General features: G+C 40.3%; 1 protein-coding gene across 5 annotated transcripts in view; it reads right to left on the reverse strand.

The window, feature by feature from the left end:
- Positions 1-22674, reverse strand: part of RAB27A (RAB27A, member RAS oncogene family) — an 89211-nt gene that overhangs the window by 51292 nt on the left and 15245 nt on the right. Inside the window, exon 2 of one of the 5 annotated variants that reach the window (XM_027840764.1) lies at positions 13841-14042. The exons of 3 other annotated variants lie outside the window; for them this stretch is intronic. The gene's annotated coding sequence lies outside the window, so the exon portion shown is untranslated. Of the gene's footprint in view, positions 1-13840; positions 14046-22674 lie in introns of all 5 variants that reach the window. One more of the 5 variants, XM_027840763.1, reaches the window with a different exon arrangement.

Genomic DNA, 22674 nt, shown 5'->3' on the forward strand with positions numbered 1-22674 from the left:
TCTTCAATAACATTAAGAGATATTGTATGATATAGTGGCCTCAGAGAGCCAGGAAGACATGGGTTCAAGCCCTGCCTCTGATGTGTACTGCTTGGGTGACCATGGTCAAGTCACTTAACCTCCTACTGCTCTAATGTTAGCTCGCTAAGAACGTAAATTGAAAAAGAAGGTGCTGACCTGTGTTGGCAGACTTTCTTTATCTGGGAGATCCTTACACATCAATGAAATCATAGATCCCATCCTTATCTCTAACAACAGTCATTAGGGTTTGTATTATATTATACATTATCTAGCGACTATGCTTCAAACCTTCATTACAATTATATCAGTTAAGCCTCACAGCCAGCCTGTGAGATATTATCCTCTCTATTTACAGACCAGTAAACTGAGGTTCAAAAATTCTGGTACTTGCTCATGATCTCAAAACAAGGAAATGTCAGAGATGGGATTTAAACCCAGGTCTGACTCCAAGTTTTTTAAGACTATGCAAAGATGTGGTGCATAACATCATGAAAAAAGCAGACTCTAAAGACAAAGGCCTTGATACAAACCCCACCATTGACACTATTTGTGTGACTTTGGGCAAGTCATCTGACTTCCCCGGGTCTCACTTTCCTCATCTTTAAAATGACAGCTTTAGAACAGGTCACTTCAAGGTCCTTTACACCTCTAAATCTATGATCCCCTGAGGGGGGAAGCTTCATCAATGGACGTAGTCACAATGAACAATGAGTTGACTAATATGGAAATATGTTTTGCATGATTGTGCATACATAACTTATATCAAAGTGCTTACCATCTCAGGGAGGGCAAATAAGAAGACGGGAGGGAGAGAATTTGGAACTCAAAATTTAAAAAAACGTTAAGTGTATATATGTGTGTATATCTATATCTATCTATCTGTCTATACACACATACACACACACACACACACACACACACACACACACTATGCTAGCTCAAGATAAGTGAGTTGTGACCAGACAAGTTTTGGAGTTTTAGTAGAGAGCAAGCTCAGTGTGAATCAACAGGGTGACCTTAGCCCCAAAAAGCTAATACGAGGAGGCTGCATGAAGAGACAAACTGTCCAGAAGAAGGCACCCCCACTGTAATCTGACCTGGTCAGATGTCACTTGCAATACTGAGTTCATTTGGAGGCATCTCATTTTAAGATGTACACTTATGTACTGGATGAAAAAACTGGAGATGTTTGGCCTAGACTTAGAAGGCACATGATAGCAGTACTTCAAGTATTGGAAGGGGCTGCCCTGCCCAAGAGGAAATTGTTCTACTTGGCCTCAAAAGACAGAACAAGGCACAATGGGTGGAAATTGCAAAGAGAGAGATTTAGGGTTGGAGGGAAGAAAAATTTCCTAACGAAGCTGTCCAAAAGCAGAATGGACTCCCTCAAGAGATGGTGACTGGCTTCTTCTGCAAAGATTTCTTTTGTTCTAAATTTTATGATAAATATGATGGCACAAGGCTGCGGATTTCAAGCTTTTAATAAATATCTTGCTCTTATTTTCTCAGTAAAAGGTGGATGATCACAAAAATAATTAGTATACATTTACTATGTGCCAGCCATTGTGCTAAACAGTAAGGATACAAAGAAAGGCAAAAAAAAATCAGTTTCTGCATTTAAGATTACATTCTAATGAGAGAAATAATGTTTGTAAATAACTAGGTACATACAAGATCTATACAGAGTGCTAGAAAGGTAACCTGAGAGGGGAAGGCAATAACAGAGAGCTCCAGAAAGGCCTCCTGTGGAAGGCAGGATTTGAACACACTAAGAAAAATAAGTGATAAAGAGGAGGAGGCAGAACGTTCCAGCCATGAGAGGATAATGGACATAAAGACATGGAGATGAAGGTGAAGTGCTATGCACAAGGAGCAGCAAAAAGGCCTGTGCGGTTGGATCAGAGTCCATGGAGGGATGCAAAGTAGAAGAAGACTTACAGGTAGAAAGGGGCCAGGTTGTGCAGGGCTTCAAACACAAAACTGAGTTTACATTTGATCCTGGGGTCAACAGGGAGCCACTGGAGTAGACTAAGCAGGGGAGTGACATGGTCAGACCTGAACTTGAAGGGAAATCTCTTTGGCAGCTGGGTATAGGGTGAATTAGAATGAGGAGAGACTTGAGGCAGAAGCCAATTAGCAGGCTATTGAAATAATTCTGGCAAGAGGTGATAAGAGCCTGAGCTAGGGTTGTAGCTATGTGAGTAGAGAGAAGGGGGTATATATGAGAGATATTATAAAGATCAAAATGACAACATTTTTCAACATATTGGTTATACGTGGTAAGTGCAAATGAGGAGTTGAGGATGATACCAAGGTTTTGAATCTGGGTAACTGGGAGGAGAGTAGCTGGGTGGCACAGTGGATAAAGCACAATGCCTGGAGTCAGGAAGACTCATCTTCCCAAGTTCAAATCTGGCCTCAAACACTAGCTGTGTGACCCTGGGCAAGTCACTTAACTCTGTTTGCCTTAGTCGCTCATCTGTAAAATGAGCTGGAGAAGGAAATGGCAAACCACTCCAATATCTCTGCCAAGATGGGGTCACGAAGAGTTGCACACAACTGAAAATGACTGAACAAAGAAAGACTGGGAGGAAGAGTGATGCCCTTGACTGTAACAGGGAAGTAGAGAAGTAGGGAGGGTTTGTGGGGAAAGATAGGGAGTTCTATTATAAATATATCATGCTTGAGATGGCTCTGGGATATCCAGTTTGCGATGTTCAAAAGGAAGTTGTCAGTATGGGAATGGAGCTCAGGAGGAAGACTAGGGCTGGATATAAAGATCTGGAAACCATCTATATAGGAATGATCATTGGACCTATGAGAGCTGATGAGATCACCAAGTGAGATGCTACAAGAGAAGGAAAGAAGGCCCAAGGAAGAGGCTTGATGGACACCCAGTTGAGAGTGCTTGGATAAGGGTCCAACAAGAGACTGAGAAGAAGTGGTCATACAGGTAGGAGAACAATCGAGAGAGAATAGTGTCATGAAAACCTAGAAAGAAAAGAGTATCCAAGAGAAGAAGGTGATCAATGGTATCAAATGCTGCAGAGAGGTCAAGAAGGATGAGGGCTGACAAAAACCATCAGATCAAGTAAAAGTAACACAGAAGAGGTTATATATCTTACTCGTGTAAAATCTCTATCAACCAAAGACCTTAAAGATTACATATAGAACTCACAAACAATCCCAGATTATGAAGAACTGTGTTTGGCCCTTTCTTCTACACTCCTGAGCTAATGGAGTCATTGGCCCATGGAAAGGGAGAGGTTCCAACTGGGACATCCTATTTATTCCTTTAAAAAAAAAAGTCTTTTTATTGACATCTTTTGTTTTACATCAACTACATTTCCTCCATGTCCATCCCATTCCCCAAGGTTCCTTTATGATAAGGCACAAATTTTTTAATTATTCTCATTTAAGTGAGTTAGGCAACCACAACAGTTAACACATTAATCATCAACTGAATCAAAACTGTCAGAAGCCTTTATCCCCTACTTACTCTACAACCAAGCCCTACAATAAGATATTTAAAATTCACCTCCACGTGAAAGCCCCTCCTTATGAATTCTGCCTCACTCTGTGGCTAAATTATCTTCCCAACCAAAGTAATAGTTCCTCAAAGGGAGAGACTGCATCTATTTTCAACTTTCAATTTCTATTGCTTTCCAGGTACCTTACAGCCTCATCTGCTCCAGAGCCATTTTCCACCCTGCTGCTACAGCTGTTCTTCCTTCCAAATCGAATCTCCAGACGCCACTCGTGAGAGAAGCTAAGCCACTCAGCCACTCATCTCTGAACCCCCTGGGCCCATGCACTCCTCAGTGCAACCTCCTCATCTCAACACCCAGCTTTCTAATTCTTATTCTAAGAACTGTAATAAAATCAGCACTACCATTTTCAAAAAGCACTTGTCAACAGATTGCCCTATTATCATATTTACCGCTTCTATGACTTCCCAGACCAAAAGATTCTTCTGTATCCTCTATTCATCTATAACTAATATCTCCCCCATTAGACTATAAGCTCTGTAAGAGCAAGGACTGTTCCGGTTTTATATTTATATTCCCAGCAATTACCATAGGGTTTGGTATGTAGTAAGTGCTTAATAACCCTTTTCCATTCATTTATTCATTCAATCTCCTTTCTTTATAGGGTTCCCCATACAGCTAAATATTATTGGCTGACAACCTGTCAAATTACTTTCTAAAAAATATTTTATTAATGTATTTTATTATTAATAAATATATTAATTTATTTTGTTTTCCATCATTTCTTCCAAATAGAACTTCCCCCTTCCCTAACCAGCAGTAAATCACACCCAATAACAAAGATTCAAAAATCGAAGACAAGGCAAAAACCTCAGTTACTTTTTCCACCAGGCTCCCTCCCCTTGTCTTTCTTCATTCTCTACTTAACTGCTGGCTTTGTTGAGGAATGATTCAGAAGGGGTCTTGGTAGCCCTGTGACATCTGTTCCTGTTTGATGACCTGACAGGGCAGAATTTCATATTCAGTTCACATTTGTGGAGCACCTAGTATGTACCTACCCCTGTGCCAGATACTGATGGATGATAGGGGAGAAACATCTAAACTTCTTGAGCACAATAAATACAATCTAGTTAAGGAGGCAAGATTTACACACATGAAACAACTAAAGGGCAATTCAAGGTAGAGTATAATTAGGTCATTTAACACTGAACTTGACCTTGTAGGAAGGGTAGGATTTGATTACCCAGAGAGGAGGAAGAAAGCCATTGCAGGTGTGTATGAAATGGGGGTAAGGGGGAAGGAGTAAAAGCAGGAATGATCAATATATGTTTAAGAATATCACATCAAGACTTTAGCAACAATACAGGAGAGGATGTGGCAGGACAATGGTTACATCCAGAGAAGACAGCAGAGATAGGGAGAAGCAGGAAGGAGACATGCATCTAGGCAGTGTCAAATTCAAAGACCAACTGAGGTGGGGAAGCTCTAGGAAAGCAGATAGGGTCCAAAAATCTAGAGAGAACAGCTCAGACATGAAGGAGCACATGACTCTAGGCTGACAAGAGAGAGGTCCAGAGAATCAGGCAGCAGGCATGAAGTAACCTAGCCCTCTCCTGCCAGATACTCCCTCTTCCCCTGATTTTCATGATGCCATTCTTTTGGTTCACCGCCAAAGGCCTGATGGATCTTTCTCAATCTTCTTTGCTGGCTCATTGTCTACATCCTACCCTCCCTAACTGTGGGTTCACTTCAAGGTTCTGCCCAGTATCTTATCTCCTCTTTCAACACTCTCATGGTGACCATGTTTCCATATCTTCAATTATCATCCCTTTACAAATGCTTCCTAGGTCTATATACCCAGTCCTACTCTCCCTCTTGAGCTCCAGTCAGGAAACACCAACTGTCTGGTGGACATTTCCAACTGAATGTCCCACAGATATCTCAAATTGAACACACCTAAAATAAAACTCATTATCATTCTCTCAATTCTTCTCAACTTCCTTATTTCTTTAAGGAGTACTACAATCCCAGTCACATAGGTTCACAACCTGGAAGTCATCCTTACTACTTCACTCTCTTGTTATCTATGTATCTATCCACACACACATGAACATGCATGCATACATGTGTGCATACACACATACATACACATATAAGTGATATGCTATTATGTGTACGTGCATGATATATGATGCATATATGTATACACATACATATATGGTATGCAAACATATAATGCATGACATGTTATATTGATGTGTGTTATGTGTGTACATGCACCCATATGACATGTGACTGTGTGTGCACATACCTATATTACCCTGTGGTATATGATCGTGTGTATGTATGTATGTACCTGTCTCTATATGATATATGATGTGTGTGATTTTCATATATGTATAATCAGTTGCCAAATCTTGTCAATTCTGCCTTAGCAGTATTTCTAATATGCATCTATGTCCTTTTCATCATATAAACAGTTACTACCCTAGTTCGGGCCTCTCCCTCACAATTGCAATTGCCTCCTAATTGGTTTCTCTGAATCAAGTCTCTCCCCTTTCTAAACTATTTTCCAGCCAGATGCTAAAATAATAATCCTAAGCACAGGAATGACCATGTCACTTCCCAGTTCAATGAACTCTAGTGGTTCCCTGTGACCTCTAGAATCAAAGGCAAACTCCTCTGCTAGGGGTTTAAAACCCTTCAGAGCCTAGCCCCAGGCTACCTTTCCAGATGTACTACACATTACTCCCCTTTATTCACTCTTCTTCGGTCAAGCCAAACTGACTTCGCTATTCCTCACACAGGAGCATTCCATCTTCAGCATCTTCATTTCTCCCATGCCTGGAATGTACCCTCCCTTCCCCTCTGTCTCTTAAAAGTCCTCCTTTCCTCCAAAGCTCAGCTTAAAACACCACCTCCTACCTGAGAAGTATCTTATATTTATTGTGTATCTACTTATATGTGCAAATGGCTGACTCCCTTCAAGAACGTAAGCTCCTTGAGGACAGGAACTGTTTCATTAACATTTTTGTATCCCTAGCACTTAACATAGTACCTAACACATAGTAGCAGACACTTGATAAATGCTTGTTTATTGATTAACTTGGGGTAGCTAAGTGGTGTGGGAGAATCTAAGAGGGGCCTGGAATCAGGAAGACTCATCTTCATGAGTTCAAATCTGGCCTCAGCTACTTACTAGCTGTGTGACCCTGGGCAAGTCATTTAACCCTGTTTGCCTCAGTTTCCTCAACTGTAAAAATGATCTGGGGAAGGAAATGGCAAAACACTCCAGTATCTTTGCCAAGAAAACCCCAGATGAAATCACAAGGAGTTAGACACAACTGAAACAACTGAACAACAATTGGTTATCTTAGGCTGGTTGGTTGTTGTCCTTTGTTCTGAGCTCAGAATGCTCTACCACACAAATAGTCCATGTGAACATTTGGGGAGGATTCTTCAAATGTGTGCATCTTGAGTTTCTTTTGAGCTACTTCAATTCTGCTTTGCTTGCAGAGCGCCGTCTCTGATGAGGGCACAACATGCTGCCAGTGTCTCCCGTGTCACCCAATCAATTTCAAAGTTCTTAGGAGAGAACTTGAGAGTGTCCTTGTATCACTTCTTCTGACCACTGTGTGAGCGCTTGCCCTGTGTGAGTTTTCCATAATATAGTCTTCTAGGCAAGTATATGTTTGGCATTCGAGCAATGTGGCCAGTCCATGGCAGTTGCACTCTCTGCAGTAGAGTTTGAATGCTTGGCAGTTTAGCTCAAGAAAGGACCTCAGTGTCTGGTATCTTATCCTGATCTTCAGAATCATCCTAAGACTATTATCTTAGGAGACTAGAGAATAAGGGATAAGAAAGGTCTGAGCAAGACAGTGCTGGGAACCCAAGTTGGAGTCTGAGCAATGAAAGACTAGCATCTAAGCAAAAGGTTTAAGTAATGGACATGGGGCACCAGCTGCACAAAATGAAATTTGGTCTCCAGGTGAAGGTGATGTGAGCTGCCTGTATATTCCCATCCCAGGGCCAGAACTGGGCTGAGTCTAGGAAGACCTCAGTCCCCAGGCCAAGATAGGAAGGCACACTGGGACAGAGTTGGAGAATCCAGGAGAAGAAAACAGTCCCTAGAGGCAGCTAGGTGGCACAGTGGATAGAGCTCTGGCCTTGAAGTCAGGAGGAGCTGAGTTCAAATCCAGTCTCAGACACATGACACTTACTAGCTATGTGACCCTGAGCAAGTCACTTCACCCTGATTGCCTCACCAAAAAGGAGAAAAAAAGAAAAAAGAAAAGAAAAAAAGAAAGAAAGAAAATAGTCCCTGACAGAAGCACAACAAAAATCCCAACTTGACCGAATGTGGCATAGGACAGACAAGAATCAGAAAATAGGGATGGGGGTGGCGGGGATGGCAGCTAGGTGGCAAAGTGGATAGAGCACCAGCCCTGGAGTCAAGAAGACCAGAATTCAGCTCAGACACTTACTAGCCATGTGACCCTGGTTAAGTCACTTAACATTGATTGTCTCCAAAAAAAAAAAAAATAGAAAAACAAGTCTGGTCAGATAAGGTGGGGCCACTGAATGTGAGGTTAAGGAGTTTGGACTCAATTTCAGCGAGAAGCTACTGAAGATTCTCTGAGCAGAAAGTAACATGATGAAAGCAGTGTTCTGGGAAGGCTAATCAGGCTTCCCTATCTTGGTTAAAGTCCTGTTTCATTGCTTCATCATTGCAGTCACCTTGAACTCTCAATGGCTTGCCTGAGCACAGACTATAGTGGGTCCTATCAGGCTGGAAAGACTGAGCCTAGGCCCAGCAATGGATGGAGAGTCTATCATCCAAAGATGATCCTAGTTAAATCTGGAGAAGCTCATTGACATATTGACCACCCAAACAACTTGGAACTTTTAAAAAGTTTGACAGACATAATTTCTGGATAATTTAATCATTTTATTAATAATTCTAACATGTTTATTAATAAAAGGATGGTCATTTGACCATCTTTCTCTTAAACCAAACACCATCATGGTGGCAGGCACATAGCTTATATGCCCATTGGAAGAGGGGTGTTCAGAGGGTGGCAATCAACTCTGACTGGTTAACAATTAACAAGAGAATGAATATTACAATGAGGGGCTGAACCTATTCAAATGAACTCTGATTATGTCATTTACTTCTAAGTTGCCCCCAGTACTGGGCGATCTATTCAAAGAATTTACCCCCACTGAAACCTGAGTAGAGCACCATAGCTTCCCCAGCTGGGTGGGATCCAAACAAGATTGTTAAGAAAGTTAGTCCAATCTCATTATCAGTGACCTCTTTCAAGAGACTGAATTTTTGAAATTAAAACTTTAGAAAAAGGGGGGAATTCTGGATCTCCCCAAATCATTTGTGATTAATAATCATTTCTCTATACACATAAATAATATATATAGGACAAATTGGAGGTCATCTCAAAGGGAAATGTCTAAGATTACAAAAGAGCAGAAAATGGGATTTTAGCTGGGACTTGAAGTTGGGGAAGCCAGGAGACAGAGATGAGAAGGGAGAAAATTCCAAGCATAGGGGACATCCAGTAAAAAAGCCTGGAGTCAGAAGAAAATTATCACAGAAAAGAGGTTGATCCACACTAGCAAAGGCTCTAGAGAGGTCAAGAAGGATAAGGATTAAGGGGAAAAAAATTATATAGCCTCTGTATCATTTCTGGAATTTTCTTTCCCCTCTCTGGGTGATATATGAGGGTTTTCTTATTCACAAAAAAAATTTGTTGGTTCAAAGTAATTGCATTTCCCCAGGGCAGATCTGATCTAAGGTTAAAATGGAGTGCTGTTGTTCAGTCATGTCTGACTCTTTGTGACCCCATCTGGGATTTTCTTGGCAAAGATACTGGAGTGTTTTGCCATTTCCTTCTCCAGCTCATTTTACAGATGAGGAAACTGAGGCGAACAGGGTGAAGTGACTTGCCCAAGGTCACACAGCTAGTAAGTGTCTAAGGCTGGATTTGAACTCATGAAGATGAGTCTTCTGAGTCCAAGTGCAGTACTCTATTCACTACACCACCTATATTCATGGAGTACACATGATATTCAGGATTGGGAAATTATTGAAATTATTCCATGTTTCTTTAAGAGAATCACCCTGAAGTATTCCAAGTTACGTTTGAGGTTTACTTTCAACACCACATTTGACCTTGTTCTGAGTATTGATGCTATATCTCTCTATTCTTGCTTCTGGAAGTTGAGATAATGGGTTTCCTGAGGCTTATCATGTATATGTCACTGAAAAGGACATGCAATCCACGGACATACTTCTTCACTCTCGTTCATGAATATTTTGCAACTTAACAGAGCCAGAAGAATCCCTGACCCACACCCTGAACTCTAATTAAGGATGCAATTATTCTGACTTCTGTCAGTAAGTGAGTTGTAAGGGCTTGGGGGGGGAAAATGGTTATTCAATAGAAAAATGCTCCATTATGTGACCAAATAAAGATATAGTTGAAATCATTTATAGATACAGTATAGTTTTATTTTTAATAATGCAGGCACTCTATGGGAGGCTAGTTATTTCCTTAAAATATGGTGGCTAAATTTGATTTTTTTACAAGATATTCTCAGGCAGGTAGGTGTCCAAAGAGAACCTGCATAGAAAAAGATGTGAAAAATCCATTGAGCAGCCCATACTACTTAGCAGTTGATCCATCACTGGGATTTCTTGGAAAAATGCAATTCCTAAAACAAGATATAAAATGTGGTGTAAAATAAAGACTGGGAGAGGAAACACAATTGAAACCCAACTCCTCCTGACCCTTCCTCTTGGATCCACTCATTCCCCCTTCTCCATCACACAATAGCAGATCACAAATATGGCCATTTGGCTTTAAAGAGAAAGAGAACTACAAAATATCAGTTAGAAGCGAACTCAGAAACCACTTAGTTTCACCAGTGTCAGAAAAAGGATCCTTTTATAATGCACTTGGCAAACTGTCTTTGTTGGAAGACCTCTGAGGATGGGGAACTCACTACTTCCCAAAGCAGTTCATTCCACCTTTGGACAGTGTAAGTTGTTTGGGAGTTCTTCCTTCCTTCTAGCCAAAATGTGCCTCACTTCAATTGCCACCCGTTATTTCTAGGCTAGCTCTAGAGGACCAAGCAGAAGAAGTCTGATCCATCTTCCCCAGGAATAGCCCTTGAAGACAAGTATCTTAGCCTGCCCTCCCAAACCTACCCCACAAGTCTTTTCTTCTCGAAGCTCAATTTTAAAAAGGACATCCACACATGAAACCCAGGAAACACTCTCTCCATGCTGTAGAGAAGAAATGAAGTTTTAAAAAAAGCCTTAAAAATTAAATTGGATATTAATAACCATCCAAAAAAGCAGGGATTGGTCATTTTTGCTCAAAAGGTGAAATCTGAATTGATTAATTATAGATAGAACTGGACAGAAATGAACCAAATAAATACCAAGGATATTACAAAGATACTCCAAGTAAGCTTAAAGGTGGCCAGGATGGAGGGGGTCTGCTGGGCTGATTGCCAGCTAAGTCCTAAACAGCTTAGAGGCCCTGCAACTGAATAACCTTGAGGGAGAGGAGGAGAGAAACTGTATGTAAACAAAACACAATAGATTCTTCAAAGCTGGAATAATTCACAGGCTTTGGGGGATTCACCAAAGCACAGAAACGCGAGCTTAACCTAGGCTCACATCTCTCCCTTTTTTGGAAGACCGAGTAGTTTTCCACGGGCCCTTTGTCTTGTCTCTCACAGGGATCTGGACAGTGAGAGCAGGCCTTCCAGCTAGAAGATCACCACTCAGATAACACAGGAAGGAGAGAGGCTCGTAGCAAGTCTGAGGTGAATGGAAAAGATGTTATCAGCTTTCTAGAAGGCTTGCAACAGATCTTCAACTTGAGACAGTCCTCGGCTCTCTATGGAGTTGATGGGAAGTCAAGTCACATACTCAAGCTATCAGGCTGTCAGCAGGTTCCTATTTCTTTCTCAGAATACTGTACTCCGGAGCTTTGGGTCTCTGAAACGACGAATAGCCCTGTCTATTTCAGTGATTGTTGACTGAGGAAAAGTAGAACTCTTCTTGTATACACAGGCTCAAAAGAATAAGCAAATTTGGGGAATGGTGAAACAAATTGTAGACATGAATGTAATGCAACATTACTGTGCAGCAAGAAACAAATTTGAAAACTCAGAGAAGCGTAGAAAGACCTATATGAATTGGTGCAGAGCGAAATAAAAAGAACCAAGAAAACAATACATACAGTGACAACATGGAAAATGGTGTGTTGGAAGGTCTACTGAGCTACTGTTTTTCTATTTCCTTTTTCATTCTTTGTCTCCAGGAGATAAGCAACTAGATGGAGCAGGGTGCTAGAACTAGAGTCAGGAAGACCTACATTCAAATTTGACCTCAGATTCTTACTTACTGTGTGAACTCTGGATAAGTCACTTAACTTCTATACGCCTCAGTTTCCTCATTTGTAAAATAGAGATAATTATAGGCACTTTATTCCCAGGGTTGTCATAAAATGAGAAGGGGCAGCTAGGTGGAGCAGTGGATACAACACTGGCCCTGAAGTCAGGAGGACCTGAGTTCAAATCTAGCCTCAGACCAAACACTTGACACTTACTTGTTGTGTGACTCTGGGCAAGTCACTTAACCTCAACTGCCTTAAAAAAAAAAAGATAAAATAAGAAAATATTTATAAAGTATGCAAACTTTAGAGCACTGTATAAATGTTAGCTACTTTAAATTTTTTTTTGGCTGGATAGAGATAGTTTCAGAAATGAAGGTGATATGAAAACAAAAAATACACTTTCAAAATAGTTTTTAAAAATAAATTATTAAAAATAAATAAGTTGTTTTTTAAAGGGATTTTAATAGCCACAATGGACATTTTGAGTCAAGAACAAAATAAGTTGGGGAAGTGACAAGTCAGAAAGAGTCAGAAATACCACTAATAGTTCTGATACTAACACCAACCAAAGCAAAAACAACAAGGGGAATTCAAAACAATGGAGTCTCTAATTCCTCTTCATGCTGAATCTGTGGCAGTATTCTCAAGGCCTAAGAAAAGGAGATAGAGATGGAAGAGAATTCTTTGCCATTGGCTGTGGAGTGTAAACACTGGTAGCCAACAGATACCATCTTTCTGAGGGTGTGGTTTCCTTATCTCCTTTTCCTCTCACCCCTAGTCACCACCAGAACCCTTCCTACCCCTGTGGCTGCTGCCAGCTGAGTGACAGCAAGCAAGAAGGAAGGGGCAGGTTGTGTGGTGACTAGACCACCATGACAAAAATGCTATCATCAGCCCTTCTTGGTTCTCACTTTTAAGAACCTTTCCTGTGGTTTCAAAAACAAAAACAAAAAAAAGCCCAACAAACCATAGACCGAATCTCTAGCCCAGCAAGTTTTAGGTTTTCACAATAAATACTTTCTTATACAATGATGCATTACATTATAATCATTCCAATGATCTTTCTCTTCAAAATTAGTCTAAGTATGTAACTAAGAAAAATAACTGGTGTGGATCTTTCCAAAAGAGAACATGGCAACTGTTATTTTAATATTTACAAAAAAACAATTTTAAAAGTATTAGTAACAATAGCTGTTTACAGAGCATTTTAAGACTTGCAAAGTACTTCATAGACATACATTATTTCATTTGCCTAGTGAGGTAGGTACAACAGGTATTCTTTTCCAGTTTTACAGATGAGGAAGCTATCTATGGCTTAAAGCAAGAAGTGTCAAAGGTGGCAACCAAATCTAGGTCTCTCCTGGTCCTAAGTCCTTATAAGTCTACCCTACCCTATCACACTGCCTCCAAAGTATTAAAACTTAAAAGAGAAAAAAAGACAATTCTTTTCTCTAAGGCAATTTTAGTTGGATCAGATAACTCAAGTGAGAAATGCAGACTGTGTAAAAATGCAAAGATTAGATCTAGTTTTCTACCATTGAGGAAGCTAGCACCTTCATTCATAGATAAGCCATCAGAAGATAATCAGAGCACTTTCAGTAATCTCACTCATGAGTTAGTTAGATTCACTAAACAGATTATCCACCATTTTTTAAAAATCCATTTGACTTTGTTAAATGAGAGAAACAGAAATTAATTCAGTGTTCATACTCACCCTCTTACAGTTAAGACTGCATTTTAGTTCAAACTAAACTCAGGAAATTTAGCTGTGATTCCAAAAGTCTGGGGTGAGATTTAAATTAATACATGCAATGCTAAGTGTATTTAAATCAAATATGATTGAAGTATCTGAAAATTGACCAATGAAAACAATGTCCCTCTAAGCAAATAAAATCTTAAACATACCTGGATAGGGAAAGCAAAAATTTGGTTGTTTTTCCAGATAATTTAGAGATCAGAGTTCCCACCACTGATACAAGTGAATGACTTTCAATCACATGTCCACATTTACATGTCCACATTGAGAAGGTTGCCTTTCATCTTGCCCAGACAGAAAAATGTTTAAAGTCAAGACTGGAGGCTGATAGGCTGTTCAAAGAGGTTTGCTCTGCTACGAGAAAACAGAAAATAGAGCATCTTGGTAAAAACTCACTCTACCTAATTACTCTCAGCTGTTTGTCATGTGGTCTTAGGACTGAGGAGTCAAGTGATTTCCCCTCCCCACTTTCAAAAGTTTACCAAGATTCAATTATTTGGTCTATTTTTGAGCAGGAAATGACTTCACTAAACCCCTTACATAAAGCACTAAACACTTACTATTTAAAATGTTTTTCCTAATCAACATAAGTCCATCATTTGTGTTTTCTTAAAAAGACATGAAACCAATGAAAAAGATCTACAAAGTTTGCTAAAGATTACACCAGTGATGTGGAACATCTTCACACTCAGTTGATACATTGGATAGTTTTACTGAAGTCTTTTTTTCTCTTTCTTTTTTACTTTTTGTTACAAGGAATGGCTTGCTGAGTATGGGAGCTCAACCACTCAATTTCCAAGATAAATTAGAGTATCACTACAGAGTAACATAGAAGAGCTGATTGCAAGAGGAAGGGGTTCTTAGAAAGGAAAAATGGCATATGATTGAAAATTCCATTTAGTCCACTGAGGAAGACCTCGATCCTGTTGAAATGCTGTCTGCTGCATGATCCAAGTCAGAAATGGAAGTATTAAATAATAAAACCTAAGGTGATTTTTAGGAACATCACTCAATGTACCTGTTTCACAAGTAAACATACAAGTAACACCATTTGTTGGGCAGGAGAACACAGGAGGGCTCCTAACTCTAACACGTGTTCTAGCTCAGGTTCACTTTTGATCCGGTCAGACAGGAAGACGGGTTAAATAAGCTTACTTTATTCTAGTCTAGTCTTCTTAAAAGGGTTGCTGATAATGGGAGCACCAACTCCTGCAGCATTCCCTAATCACTCACCCTGGCAAGAAAAGGAGTACAACTCCTCATCCCCTAAGCCTCGATGGGGGCCAATCAAGGCAGGTACATGCATTCCTCTATGCATTACCCAAATCCCCAAAATGCGTTCCCCACTTACTGACCAGTGCCCACTTGATTTATAGAGCAACAGACAAAGAAGGCATCTCGTCAACATTAAGCTCACAGGTTAACTTTAGCAATATTGTCATAACCTAACACAGCACAGGTGTATGTTATGTCACCCCTATAACTCTACTGTGGCAGGGCAGCAGAAGTTGTTTTCAACCATAATCCATGGTAAATCTTATCTAGGATCCTGGAACTATTATCTAAAAAGGAATAACAGGGGCAGCTAGGTGGCATAGTGGATAGAGCGCTGGCCCTGGTGTCAGGAGGACCTGAGTTCAAATCTGTCCTCAGACACATAACATTCACTAGCTGTGTGACCCTGGGTAAGTCACTTAACCCCATTGCCTCACCAAAAAAAAAAAAAAAAAAGAATAACAAAAGCATCCTTACACATACTAAAATTCACCTTACTCACAGTGCCCTATCCCTAACGCCTACTCGTTGTACCAGTCTCACAGTAACAATAACTTCCATAATAGTGAACAGTTTATTAAATATCATTGTTGTTGTTCAGTCATCTTCAGTCATATCCAACTCTTTGTGAGCCCATTTGGGATTTTCTTGGCAAAGATATTAGAATGGTTTGCCATTTCCTTCTCCAGCTCATTTTACTGATGAGGAAACTGAGGCAAACAGGGTGAAGTGATTTGCCCAGGGTGACACAGCTAGTAAGTGTCTGAGGCTGGATCTGAACTCAGGTCTTCCTGACTCCAGGCCCAGTGCTATATCCACTGTGCCACCTGGATGCCCTTATTAAATATTAAAAAAATTAGGTAAATAATTTGCATAGGTAATAATTTACATTTACAAGTGCCTTAAGTTTTGAAAAATATCTTACATACATCAACTTATTCTAACCTTACAACAACTCTGTGAGGTAGGTTCTACAGATTTATATCTTCTTTACAGATGAAGAAACTGAGGCTCAAAGGGTTTAGTGACTTGGCTTTGGTCATATAGCTAGTGTCAGAGGCAAGAATTGATCCCAAGTCTTCCTTTATCTACTGTCTTAGGAAGATTCTCAAAATCACCTGGCAGGATAAGATACCAGACACTAAGGTCTTTTCTTGAACTAACCTGCCAAGCATTCAAACTCTACTGCAGAGAGTACAACTCCAACAAGTGACCACGTTGTTTGAATGCCAAAGTTACGCTTGCTGAAAGACTATATTATGGAGAACCCACATGGTGCAAGCACTCACGTGGTGGTCAGAAGAAGTGATACAAGGACACTCTTAAGGTCTCTCTTAATTACTGTGGAATTGATTGTGTGACATGGGAGACACTGGCAGAGAACTGCCCAGAACATGTGCCCCCATCAGAGAAGGTGCTGTGCTGTATAAGCAAAGCAGAACTGAAGTAGCTGAAGAGAAACTCAAGATGCAGATTTAGAGAATCCACTCCAAATGTTCACATGGACTATTTGTGCCCAACCTGTGGTAGAGCATTCTGAGCTTGTACTGGTCAGTTCAGTCGCAGTCAGACACACTGTAACTTGACTCTAACACAGTGATGTCATTTTGGTCCTCTTCGAGAATAAAGGACAACCATCAAACGACCAACCTTTATGCCACACTGCCCACCAGTTGCACCAACCTTTCCAGGTTACAAATAGATATAGAGGTAGATATAGATATTGATGATATAGGTATAGGTATAAATATATGTATGTGTATGACCTCGAATTCAGTTGCATAAAACTCTCCTCATTTGGTGGATATTGATTATTGAATGTTCTACCTAGGGAAGGGATGGAGTTGGAAAAATCTTGGCTTACAGCTTCAAAGAAAACAAAAAAGAAAAGATTTTCTCTACTTTTAAACACTTCTCCCTGAAAAGCATCTAGAAGTATGTTTGTTCTCTCTTGAGTCTGGAAGCCAGAACACTAATGATGTCTTCTCTCCCAAGCTCTCAAGGACTCTGCCCCTCACACAGGCACAGACAAATGAATTTTCACCAATGAGGAGAGTCTTATGCAAATAGTCTTTAAGCCCAGAGTTTTAAATATATGTAAACTGAGGGAAAGGAATCTAAAAGGTCAGGAAATCTACAGTTTGATTGAGGCTTAAAACTACACTGACACTTTTGGGACATCCTGTATTAAATATCTATTTTTTTGTTTGGGGTTTTTTTAGGCAATTGGGGTGAAGTGATTTGTCCAGGGTCACATAGTTAGTGTCAAGTGTTTGGTCTGAGGCAAGATATGAACTCAGGTCCTCCTCACTTCAGGGCCAGTGCTCTACCCACTGCACCACCTAGCTACCTCTAAATATCTATTTATAAGAAAAGAATTGAAGTCCCAAATATGCCATTAACACAGTGCTATACATTCTGATGGCATTTGAATCATATTGGACTTTCTTTATCTCAAAGTAGAACTATAATAGAAAGTAGAGAAAAATGTGGCCTGTAGGACAGACTGCTATACCTTTTAGATACTACTGTCAAATTAATTAAGTGACTCTAATCAGAGTACATCATCCTGAACACTGAGAAAATTGCATAACATCTTAAGAGGTTTTCAGCTTCTGAGATACTATTTGTGAAGGAAAAAATCATGGTAGATTTGGAATCAAAGGACGTGGTTTACAATCCTGCCTCTGCCACTAATATCTATGTGATGTCAAACAATTTACTTAACCTCTCTGGTCCTCAGTTTCCTCATCCATAAAATAAGAAGGCTGAACTAGATGACCTCTAATATCCCTTTGAGTTCTAAATATAGGATCCTAAGACTGCCAACTTTCTATAAGGATTTGAGGTAACAGCTTCAGGGAAATGAAAATTCCCCCAAACTAATGTGAATTTATGATGTCCACCAATGTCTTCATGTGCGAATTTATCTCCACCCACTATAATTTGGTCTAGTCCAAAGCAGAATGAGGATAGTTAGGAATGAAAACATCAGAATCACTTTGTTTAGGGAGCAGAGATATTCTCTGACACTGCTAAGATTTGTTCCTTTGAATTTTTTTTTTATTTTCAAATAGCAATGCATTTAATTAGAAAGGAAAAGAAAGGAAAAAATCAGGTTGCAAGATTATTCTTAGTCTCCAGGGAAGGAAATGAGCAATTATAGAGACCTACTATGTGTCAGGTGCCGTGTTAAACACTTTTTACAAATATCTCATCTAATCCTCACAATAACCATGGGAGGAAAGTGCTATTATGAACCCTATTTTATAAGTGAGGAAACTGAGGCAGGCAGATATTAAGTGAATTGTCCAGGGTCACACAGCAAGTAAGTGTTTGAGGCTGAGTTAGAACTCAGGTCAGAAGGACCCAGTGCTCTGTCCTGAGCCACACATCCACATGAGAACAACCTCCCACATTCTCACACACTGGTGTAGAAGGAAACGAATCACGGGAAAACGCACGCTCCAGACTGAACAGAGGTTTCATTGCCATCTGCCTGGCAACCTCTCCTACCTCACCTTCATGCCCCTTTGTCTTGCCAACCCACTGTGCCTCACTGCCATTGTCAATCATGCCTCCCACAGCTCCTTGACATGGTTCACTGGCCCTGCTGCTCCACTCCTTCTCCCATATAATCCAATGAATTAAATTGCTTATTATAATTACGCTCTCCCTCCCAAGCTGCTGCTGCTGCTCAATGACTCTCTGCAGCAATGCTGCTGTTAGACGTTCAAGTGTTCCCCTGGTGCCGCTGTCATTTGGTTCCACTGAAACTTCTTCAGGAAAGAGTCATCCTCAGGGCTAGTCAACACATCATCAGCCTCCTAGATTTCCTGGACGGTGCCCCAAAAGGGCTGCTCAGGAACCTGTAAGACTTCCAAGCCATGTTTCCAAACAAGTCCCAAGTTCTTACTCTTATTTGAGTTAGTGAGACTGAATTCCATTCGCCTCTTTCCTGTCTCATAGGGTACAGACAAGGTGTGTCCTTCCTCACCACCCTTTATGCCTGATACTGTCTTTCTGAGAATTGTAATAAACACACCCCTTCTAATTTACCCTTTCCATTTTTTTTTTGGCAGTTTTTTTTTTCTCTTTAGGCAATTGGGATTAAGTGACTTGCCCAGGGTCACACAGCTAGTAAGTGTCAAGTGTTTGGTCTGAGGCAGGATTTGAACTCAGGTCCTCCTGACTTCAGGGCCAGTGCTCTATCCATTGCGCCACCTAGCTGCCCCTCCCCTTTCCACTCTTGACATGCTTCCTTGTAACCTTTGCCCAGCCATATAAGTTATCTCAAAAACCAAAATACACTGGAAAGAGTTCTAGCTCTAAAGTCTGAGAATCTGGGTTCAAGTCTAGATTCTGCCGACTTAAATAACAAATTTCACAGGCATTCCAGTACTAAGTAAATGGTGTAGTGGTAGTGGTTATTTTGTGACCCAGGGCAAGTCACTTATATTTTCTAGGTACTGGTTACCTCACCTACCATATGTAAATAGGAGTAGCTGGATGATCTGACCATCTATAGGGAATATATACACCTCTTCTATTTGGACTCTGCCAAAAATATCACCTATGATGGTGATGACCACCTTTGGTGAACATATGCTCCTGAATCAAATCCGGGTTTGAAGCCTTTGCCAATTTCCAAGGTGTAAACACTCACTAGAGCAGCTAGGTGGCGCAGTGGATACAGAGCTAGGCCTGGAGGCAGGAAGACTCATCTTCCTGAGTTCAAATCTGCCCTCAGACACTTGCTAGCTGTGTGACCCCGGGCAAGTCACTTCATCCTGTTTACCTCAGTTTCCTCATCTGTAAAATGAGCTGGAGGAAAAAAATGACAAACCACTCCAGTATCTTTGCCAAGAAAACCCCAAATGGGGTCATAACTGAACAACAAAGTAGTAGTAGTGGTAATTTTATTTATTTCCTAGGGTACATCTACTTCTGAGGAACTGCACAATTAACTGGACATACAATGCAGAAACCACTCATTCTCCTTTTCTTTCTACCATTACATCAAATTACAATAAAACATTTTGGCAGGGTGGGAGAAGCACTGTAAAATACATACATACATATGTACATACATACATATGTATGTATATAGTTGTTTGTCCTTCATTCTCAAAGAGGAATGACTTCAGGAAGGAAATGTCATGACCTGCAAGTGAATTGGATTAAGTGAGGGAGGGTCACCAGCCTCACTCTCTCCTCCAGGGCCAGCCAGGTCCAGTGTCAAGATATAGATTATAACAGAAGATAGCCTCGGATGCAGTGGGAGACCTTGGCCTTTTTAAGTTAAAGTCTTTCCCAGGTCTTAGTCTCTCTGAGGCTTGATTAAGGCAAGAAAAGAAATGATGCAAAAAATGGCCTCTTTTACCCAGTCAAAAAATAAAAATCAGTCTGGGAAGGGACCCCCTCAGTGTTTCTGGCCAAAACAGAAACAATTGCCATTTACACTCACTTTGAGTCACTGAAATTCAAACAATGATTGGGGGGGCAGGGGTGTGTGTGTATGTGTGTGTGTGTGTGTGTGTGTGTGTGTGTGTGTATGTATATATCCTTTCAGCAATCAGTGGTAAAATTTATGAGTAGAAAAGAAAGTTACCCCAAACTTAGTTCACTGTGATGACTCAAGCAGTATCAATTTTCCCTTTTTTCTCTTGTCCTTAACACCTGCTTGTAGCCAAACTATATTGAACTGGATGGCATTTAAGAAGAAATATTTTACAAGCTGCTCTATTGAATTGTATTCTTTTCTGTAAAAATGTGCATTTTTAAAAAATGTTTTCCTGATGGTAATTTGGGGGGGGGGGCGTATCTATCACTACCCTCTAATTGACAGTCTCCCTTCTAAATCTTGTCCAGCAAAACAAATCAACCCTTTAGCCATATCTGAGAATGCATATCTTATTACGGAACTCTAGAGGTAGGAGAGGTAGTTTTCATTATTAGTCTTTTGCAGTTACTGTTGTTTCTTGCTTTGATCAGAGTGCTAAACTGATGCAAAATGAAATGAGTCAAATCAACAATTATTTATTAAGGCTTTGGCCAGGTACCGTGGTAAGCAGATCTAGGAGAACAATGATACCATGACAACAATAATATGAAGAAAAACAACTTTGAAATATCTATAAAAAATTAAGAACAATGTTTTTTAATAGAATTTGCCTTACCAATGCTCTTAATCTAATAAGAGAACTAGCAGAAGAGACCAAAGTCACGTGGGAACAGGATGTAGTATCTATTGTTCCTATCATTCTGTCTGCTACTGGATTTGTCCTGCAAATGCTTTTAGTAAGTCTACAAAAAAAATGCATGTTTATCCTGACCCTTCTCCTCAATTACAAAAAGCTGTTGTTTTATCTTATTGTACAATACAAAGTGTCCCAAACGTCTTGATGCAGTTTTAAGCTTTAATGATTTATTATTTTTTATTTAATTGCTTACAACTGCACTAACACTTTTGGGGCAAGACAGAGAAAGAGAGGCAGCAACCCAGCTGAACTCTCCCAACATTCCCCTCCAAACAACATTATAATAAATCCTCAAATCAAATTTTGGAGTGGCAGAGCCAACAAAAGGCCAGCATGAGACATTTTTCCAGCCTAAGTCAATGTGGGGAGGTCAGCAAGAAAGGTCTGTGACATCAGGACTGGCCTAGAGACCATACAGCAGCTGCACCAGCAGCAGGCTATGGAGGTGGCTGTGACAGTGGCAGCAATATTTTCAGAAGGGGCAGCTAGGTGGCACAGTGGATAGAGCACTGGCCCTGGAGTCAGGACGACGCAAGTTCAAATCCGGTCTCAGACACTTGACACTTACTAGCTGTGTGACCTTGGGGAAGTCATTTAACCCCACTGTCTTAGCAAAAAGAATATATATATATATATATATATATTATATATACATATATATAATATATATATGTATATGCATACACATTCAGGAGCTCTCAGCCAAGAGATGGTAAGGGGGATCAAACAATTAGTCAAAAAAGAGATTACGGGGACCCTTTGCTGGTACTGAGTGCAGCTGGCATTGATTGACAACTCTACTGCCCATACTCAGTTCCAGGGAGAAGTGTTTGTGATTGTTCACAAGGGAGTAGCGGACCTGGTCATGGTCCTAGGACCAAGAGGAGCACTAGTACTTGTGACTGTAGGGAAGCAGGGGCCCTTCCTGGGTAAATACCAGAGCTCAGACCAAGAGAGCAGTGAGCACCCCAGATCACACCACCGTGGAAGAACCAAAAATTTATAGTCTCCAAGAACTACCTCTGAAAACAGCAGCATGAAAAAGCCTGAAGTTTGGGATAGTGCCTCCCTACCCCCAGGTGAGCAGAGCCTAGCTTTAACATAAAGTTCAAAGGTAAGAAATAGGCGGGAAAAATGAGCAATCAGCAAAAAAAAAAAATGGAACTAGACCATAAAAAGCTTCTATGGGTGGCAAGGAAATCCAAGACTCAAAATCAGAAGAAAATGGCAATGTGAAAACAGCTACAAGTAAAGCCAGAAAGAAAAATGCTAATTGGCCACATGACCAACAAGAATTCCTGGAAGCATTAAGAAAGCAATAGGCGTGGTAGAGGAAAAAACAGGAAAAGAAATGAGAGTGATACAAAAAAATTATGAAAAGAGAATTAACAGCTTAATAAAAGAGGCACAAAAAAATACTGAAGAAAATAACACCTTAAAAAGATAAT

Source organism: Vombatus ursinus, unplaced genomic scaffold (assembly GCF_900497805.2).
Source record: "Vombatus ursinus unplaced genomic scaffold, bare-nosed wombat genome assembly UNPS02014848.1, whole genome shotgun sequence".
Lineage (NCBI taxonomy): Eukaryota > Metazoa > Chordata > Mammalia > Diprotodontia > Vombatidae > Vombatus > Vombatus ursinus.